The sequence below is a fragment of the Onychomys torridus genome, chromosome 2 (genome assembly GCF_903995425.1).
Source record: "Onychomys torridus chromosome 2, mOncTor1.1, whole genome shotgun sequence".
In the NCBI taxonomy this organism is placed as follows: Eukaryota; Metazoa; Chordata; class Mammalia; order Rodentia; family Cricetidae; genus Onychomys; species Onychomys torridus.
The window spans coordinates 15,665,487-15,673,904 of record NC_050444.1 but is presented as its reverse complement, the minus strand read 5'-3'; positions in this window follow the sequence as shown (position 1 = coordinate 15,673,904).

Below are 8,418 nucleotides of genomic sequence, written 5' to 3'. Positions count from 1 at the left end.
GGCTCACCTTGGAGGGGAAGTGCCACAGTAAAAAGGGGTTCAGACCACATGTTGAAGCTGGGAGAGCTGTTCTACCACACAATACAGCCAGGTTAAAGAATGCCTCTTGACCTGAGCATTTCTAAAGAAGGGAGCAAGCCATGTAATTTTGCAATGAAGAAACTCTTGCTAGAAAAGTGATTATCAACATTTTATATTTTGCACAAAGCCTCATGAGCATTTAGTAGAATGCACCCTGCTCATTATCCTGCTGTTTTCTTTTTTCTAACCTTTTTCTATAAATCAGGAAACTTAGGTTCAGTGACTTGGAGGGACTTGCTAGGGTCAACAGCAATTCAACAGCAAAGCTTCATAATATCACAGAATCACAATAACAGAAGGATTTAAAAATAGCCCTCTGATACGTTTACAGAGTGAATTATACCCACAAGGCTTATTTTTGGATTGAAAAATAGACATGTCTCTCTACTTCCTTTGTGCGAATCTCATTATACTTCTAAGGTAATAGACTTTACAAGGGAAAAAGAATTCATAACACAAAAGAAAATTCCACTAAAAACCTTTAGAACAAGGAAAACATATTATATATATATATATATATATATATATATATATATATATATATATATATAACAATTTTCTCATGTGTATAATTGTACTGATTCTGATAAAGTTATTGGCTCATCTTAGTTTTAGAGTTATCTTAGAAGACCACACCCAACTACCAAATCCTTTGTGCATTGGGTGTGGGAAGGGGAGATGGAGGTGGACAGGGAAATTGAGGGGGTAGGGAGGAAGGTCATTGAAAGCAAAGTGTGTGTGTTAGAACGTAATAGGTACCATGTCATAATGAAATCTCATACATTATATGCTCTTTTTGAAAATCTAATAAAAATAATGGAAAAGACAAGTTGACTATGACTTATCTCAGGATTTCAGTAGAGAAATGTCCATAGCCTTTCTTAGAGTGGCTTTGGGTTGAGGTTTAAAATGGAGCTTTTCCTGAAAACTCTCAAGGACATCTGAAAGCATATAATCAAGTTCCTCAATCTTAGCAGAGTGGGCCATCTGCTAATCAAATAGTTCTGTTTATTGGAAAGAAATCACTGCTACTCATCTAGACTCACAACGTTTATGCTGAAAATCGTCTAACTTTGCATATGACATTTTTGTAAGCCTATGTCCACAAATATATATATTACATATATATTCTCTCTCTCTCTCTCTCTCTCTCTCTCTCTCTCTCTCTCTCTCTCTCCCCGTGTGTGTGTGTGTGTGTGTGTGTGTGTGTGTGTGTGTGTGTGTGTGTGTGTGTGTGTGTATCCCCTTAAATTGTTTTTCTTTTTTGGATGAATAAGATATGAAGTAAAATTTGCCAGCTTTCAGAGTTCTCTCAAGAAAGATGTAAGATTTGGGTTGGCAAGAGGGCTTAACAGATAAAAAAGAGTTTTTGCCACAAAGCCTGACCATCTCAGTTTAGTCTCCATACAGTGGGAGAATTGACTCCCACAAATGGTCATCTGACCATAAGTGTGCCTCTTGCCCTCCAAAACAAACAAACAAACAAACACATGTTAATAACAATTTCTTTTTGAAGACATAAGACTTAAAATCAAATTTAATTGACTGGTCTGGACAAAGTTTTTGTTTTGTTTTGTTTTCCCCCAAGTTATAGTGAACATGAGCAAAGCATCAATAAGAAGGGAAAACATGATTTAACCAATCGTTTTTAGAAAGAAGTGCCTCAGAATTGGTTCTAAAATGTTTCAATAGCTTCAAAACTTACATTATTTTTTGTCTTATTTGTAGTATCTCCCAGTCTGACCAGGATGGGTGGCACAGGCAGGTGATCTCAGTATGTAGGAGACTGAGACAGAAAGAACAAAGTCTGAGGATAGCCTGAAATATAGAGAGACTTTGACTTTGAATCAGGAGGTAATCTCCTAAGCAGTTTACTCTCATCTGTCCTTATTTATTTATTTATTTAGTTAGTTAGTTTTTTGGTTTTTGTTTTTTTCTGAGACAGGGTTTCTCTGTGTAGTTTTGTGCCTTTCCTGGAACTCACTCTGTAGCCCAGGCTGGACTTGAACTCAGAGAGATCCAGCCAGCTCTCTCATCTGTTCTTCCTCTCAACACCCAGTGCTTCCCACAGGGACTTTCTCTGTAAGGCTCTTCAAGAGCTGGTTCCTGTAAAGATGAAAGTTTTTTGTTGGCCCAACTGATCTAGTCATTTTCCCTATCAACAACTCTCTACATTCTCATTCTTTAATTGCTTCTCAAATTTTGTAACAAATTTCTCTCTTCTTTTACTTTTTTTGGTGTATGTGTGTGTTTGATTTGAGACAGGGTCTCTCTATGTGGCCCTGACTGTTCTAGAATTCACTGTGTAGACCAAGCTGGCCTTGAACTTACAGAGATCAGTTTGCTTCTGCCCCCTGAGTGTCAGGACTGCAACCAGTGCCTCCATGCAGGGCATTCCTTCTGTCTTCTTTAACCTAAGTCTGAAGCCCCATTTTTGCTGCAAGGAAGCCAGCCATAAAAATTATCCTTCAATACCCACTTCTTCCATGGAAGTCTTGTAATTTTCTTTACACTCTCTTCACACCTAATCCATGTTATATTGTGTGATTTAGCTTTATCTCTTTACATTCAGGTTCTGTATACAAGTCTCATGTTCCTGGGATCCTGCAGTTGTTGACTCTTGGCAGCACTGAGGATGAGTGAACACTGTGTGTCCAGTAAACCACATGGCCTAAGCCTTTCCAAGTGTTACTTGGCATAAGCTCACACTAACCCTAAGGGATAGGCATCAACAAGGAACTGACTTATGGTGTGCCACTCAGGTAGTAAATGGTGGATTGGTTGTTTGAGCTCAGATGGTTCAATTCTAGAACTCACAGAAGTAATATGCAAAATGATGTTGATTGAAGAAAGCAGCATTAAAACTTCTAATTAGGAGGTAAGTTTTTGTTACACACAAAGAAGAACAAAGCTAGAAATGTCACATTTAATTTTAAAAGGATATTTATTGGAAGACCAAAGTTTTATAAATTCTGTTTTCTTAAATGGATAAAAATACATTGTGGTCCAAAGTTCCATTAGTATGTGGATTGATACCCAGTTTCTTAGAGGTTCCCAGCAGCACTGTTGACTGAGCTGTGCATCTGCACAGAGGATCTTTTCCTTTGGTCCTTGTGTTCAGCTCAGTGCTGCTTGAGGAGAAACACTGAACCAGAACTTCCTTCAAGAGACTATGAAATCTTGGACTTACTGTTAAATGTGTGTTCTGTATCTCTCTTTCAAAATGTAAAGGATGCCTTTATGAAAACACAATTGTCTCAAGAAGAGACTATTTTCTCTCATTTATCAAGGAACTTGTGTTTTGGATGTGGTATGTTAAACCAGTCTAAATTCCAGTTCTTAGACGTACTGGGGAGGAAAGCCATCACTCACAGAGCATTTTTAATATGATAAATAATTCAGAGAAAAATTGAAAATGCTTATAAGTTGCTTATTTTGAGATTCTTTAACATAAAATTAATAAATAAAATCTATTAATATTTAACCTTTTAAATTTTATGATAGATATAATAATCAATATTTCCATTTACATCTAATTATGTAATTGGATAGATACCACAGCTTGTTTGAAAGGCTTTAAAACATTTGTACCTTGCAACCATTAATTCTATTTATAGAAATCTATCATTAGGAAATAATTAGAAATAGAAGAAAAATTGAAAGCAAGAATGTTTATCACAGGATAAGTTATGCAGTGAAAAATAAAACCTCTTTAAGTATCCTGAATTACAGGAAGTAAATTATGGTGTAGTTCTATAACAGAATATTTATGTAAAAATTAACAATGAAGAGTGTTTTCATGACAAAATGTTTTACTAATCAGCAGTGTTGGACACAGTGTAGCACGCACAATTCCATCTACAGCGTGACCACACATGTTAGGCAATGAACAGACAGGAGAGTAATCAGAGGATCTGTGGACGGGAGTAGTAAATGAAGAAAACCATAGAAAAAGACAAGAAGTAATTAGGAAATGCTGTTTCTAAGGGAAGTGCTGCACAAGGTGATTGTAGATGGTCTGTTTTCTTCTTTATACACTGCCTTGTTTTAACAAAATTTAAATGTAGACTTATAAGTTTTATTATCAGGAAAAAATCTTTGGTTTAAAAACATTAATGATATTCCATTCCTAGTACTAAAAGAAGACACACACACACACACACACACACACACACACACACACACACACACATAAACAAATAAAATCAATAGAAAATTTAATAGGAGGCTCATTAAAATAAATAACCAAATAAAAGTTCTGACATTTTACTTCTTGAGATGATTGATATTATCAAATGATTTCCTGTGTCCTGCCCCTCCTGTGGTCAGGACAAATCTCTCTCACCTGCAATTCTACAGCTGCTTATAAACTAATAATTCAAAGGCTTAATATTAATTATAAATTTTATGGCCTATAGCTAAGAATTCTTGCTAGCTCTCTGTTTCACCTTAAATTAACCCATTTCTATTAATCTATATATTGCCACATGGCCATGGCATTACTAGTCAGCTTGGCATGTTGCTCCTTGGGTGGCAGGCTGGCATCTCCTCTACCTCTACCTCTTTTATTCTTGTCTCTCTCTCTTGGACTTCCTGCCTTGCTATAACCTGACTTACCATAGGCCAGAGTAGTTGCTTTATTAACCTATCATAGAAATACATATTTGCAGCATACAGAAAGACATCCCATAGCATTTCCTGTTTTCTGTCTAATCAAAAAGGAGGATTTTAATTTTAACATAGTAAAATTACATATGATAGAACAGTTATCAAGCAAGAATTATGATTACCATATCTAGTCTATATTTGGCAAAATAGGAGAATATTGTATCATCTAGCCTATATTTGTGAGTCTAAAGTTTCATATATAATTTATCTTTTATCATAAGCAAGGAAAATTATAACTATCTAGTCTTCAACTACATCAAAGACCCCAGAAAGATATAATATTACCTAAATAAACAGGAAGTGCATTGTAGGCAACTTCCAAAGTTCTAGAATTGACAGACATCTAGCTGCCTGGATAGTCAGCCAAAGTTCCTATGCAATGTTACGCCATCCATCTTCAGCTTATAGGCCTAGAGTCTCTGGCAGACTTTTTGGTGAAGCAGGAAATTTGAAGGATCATGTTGCCTATTGGCAAAGTTCAATTGCTTCTCTCTGCTCCTGCCTGCAAGGTTGATATTCGTTCCTGGTCAGATTAGAGGATGACTTCAGTTATCTACTCTGTTCTGTATTTGTGAGTGCATTTCCTCAATTTATATCTTAATAAATTCTGTTACCAATTTAATAGACTCATTGGATTGATTGTAATAGATTGGTGATGTCATTGGTAATTATATACCTTCATAGAAACAGCCAAGCTAAAATCTGAAAAGCTAGCCTATTAAATAAATAATATAAGAACAGGGGTTGGAGAGATGTCTCAGTAGTTAAGAGCTCATTTTAGAAGCCCCAAGTGCAGGTCTCAACACCCATGTCAGTGTCTCACAACTGCCTCTAACTCCAGCTCCAAGACATAGGATGTATCTGACCTCCATGGACACCTGCATTCTTGTATACAAACCTATACACACATCACATAATTAAAAATACAACAAATCTTCTAAGAAGAGAAAATTCAGCAGTATATGCTCTTTTATGAGTCTTACATCATCTTTATAAACATCTCAAAATTCTTATTAATATTTAGAGATTATGTAACAAATTCTTCCAAAAGATAAGCCTGACTGTACAATTATTTCATGAGTAAGTCACCATCAGATTCTTTCTGAATATTAATTGTGATGTGAAGCAAGGACATTGTTGATAATGTTGTAATATTAAATTAGGACTATTTACATTTCCATTTATTAAAATGATTTTCCTATTACCTGAATTTCATTTCAGTTCATGCATACTTATAGCAAGTGTAGTAGTGCCTCCTCATCATACAGCTTGAGCCTTTATTCATAGATAGCATAGTATTTTCACATAGCTTCATGATTCCAGTGTAATTTTGGTCAACAACTATGTTCAGAAAATAATTAATTGAAAACAGTATTTGAACTAAGATTTATTTGTAATCTGTACATTCAGAGGAGAATAGAATCAAGAGGAGGCAGACTTGGCTTTGTCCTCTGAGCATGTGTGAGATGCATGGGACTGAGTCACAGGCAGAACCTCTGAGTGATCTCCTTCCTAAGGAAACCTAGTTAATCTAGGCCATCAGTTTCAGTTACTAGTAAGCTATAATGCTTTCAGTTCCACTGAGAAACAATGAAGATAGATTTTTTTTTTTACACCAGACTTTGAAACAGTTAGTCAAATATACTATCACATAGAAATACATTGATATGCAAATGCGTTTATGGCCAATGTGTTCTTTTCAATTTCATGTATGCCATTTAAAAAGGTGAATCATTCTGAATACTCAGAGCTGGAAGAACTTACAGTCCACAAGACTTTAAATCATGATTAAAATAAATTTGCAGTTTTATTGGAGGGACAATAACTCAGTGCATGGAGATGTAAATAGATCTAAACTAGTATGTAACATTATTGGCAATAGTCAATTGTTAAGTAAGTTCTCAGATTCCTGTCTCTATTTTTAATGATGACCAAAATGAACTTTGTTTACAGGAAACTCTCAGTACTTTGGCTGTGTACTTGAAGCTGTTTAACACTCTGAAAGTTTCAGCCAACATCTCTTATTAACAAAATGCCTTACCTACCGGCAATTATTGCAAATAAAATTGTAACTCAAGTGGAGGCCAATATTTAAAAATTTCTCTATGTACTTACACAGACAATACAGTAAAGTCTGTAACTATCAACGCATTTTATAGATAAGAAAATGATTACAGTTACTTATAGGAGGATCCAGTGAGAAGCTCTCCTCCTCCATGTCATTCATCAGGGCTCACTCACTGCCTGAGATAGGAATAGACACTTAAAAAGAACCATCTTTGTAACATCTCTCAGGCAGAAAGTGGTTCCCTTCAATCCACTGTTCTTCTTGGTCTCATTTAAAAACACAAGTAAACAAAACTGAACTCTACCCCCTCAAATGAAAGTAGAATGTAGCACTGAACTATTTTGCTGATATTTATCTTTTCTGTGTCAATTGGATAAAGGGAGTATAAACTTGTTCCATGTAACTAAGAGGAACTACTCAAGAAAAAAGGGAGTCTATTTTAAATCTACTTAAGTTGACTTATAGTTCAGTGTGTTACATTAAGATTAGAACAGGATAACTTTTAAAAGCTAATTTGAGTTTTAGTGAAAATCACTTTAAGGAATGTAGTGCTGAGATTTTTTTAAATTTTCTTTACATTGAATGGTAGTATACAAATGTTACACACACATACCCCCCATTCCACTGCCCCTCCCACAAACCAGTGTTTAGGGAAAGATTTGTGGATTTTGAATTCAGTACTCTTTGTGCTGTCATCTCAGATTTACTTAGAGAATCTGCAGCAGAACTGTGTGGTGCTTTTCTTAGAATGAAATAAAGCTCATAAGAAGTGCTATGGTGATGGTAGTTTCCTAGGAACTAAAAGAAATTAGATCTTGCTTAATGGAATCAGGCAGCAACCCCAAAGGCAAATAGAGTGCTCTGGCTTTGTTTTCTCATTTGATTTATGTGAGAATCAACATTTGTGAGATTCCTTTGAGTGTTCTTCTTACACTTCCCTTTTCTAATCCAAAATATGGTGTAAGATGAAGAAGTACATATGATGAAAATAAAATTAAAGTTCTAGCAGCATTCACAGGCCAGCTTCATGCTGGGTGCAGGTATAAGCTCATGAAATAGAAATGGAGAGGAAATCACTATAGCAACTCCATACACAACCTAAATGTAATAGGGTGAATTTAATGTTGGTTGCAAGAGCAACAATTGTAGCATGAATCTTAAAGTGTTCTTATTAATAAGAACAAACCCGAGGCAGGTTATTGGGGTGATTGCTGGAAGATCAGAGAAGCAGAACAAGCCACGGCTGTCTCACCTCAGGTGATCCTGTTTCCTCAGGCTGGAATCTTCTGAGTCCTCTTCCACATGAATCTCAGCTGAACTGTGTGGCTCCAAAGCCTGAACACTTAACCAACCAGATGCTTAGCTAACTACATGCTTTACTCTAATTGCCCTGGTTTCTGGTCTTCATGCCTTATATATCTTTCTCTTTCTGCTGTCACTGCCTGGGATTAAAGGTTGGGTTTCTGGGATTAAAGGTGTGGGTCACCAAGTTTAGCTGTTTCTAAAGAGGCCTTGAACTCAGAGATCCGGCTAGCTCTGCCTCCCAAGTGCTGGGATTAAAGGCGTGCACCACCACCGCCCAACTTCTGCTATGGCTTACT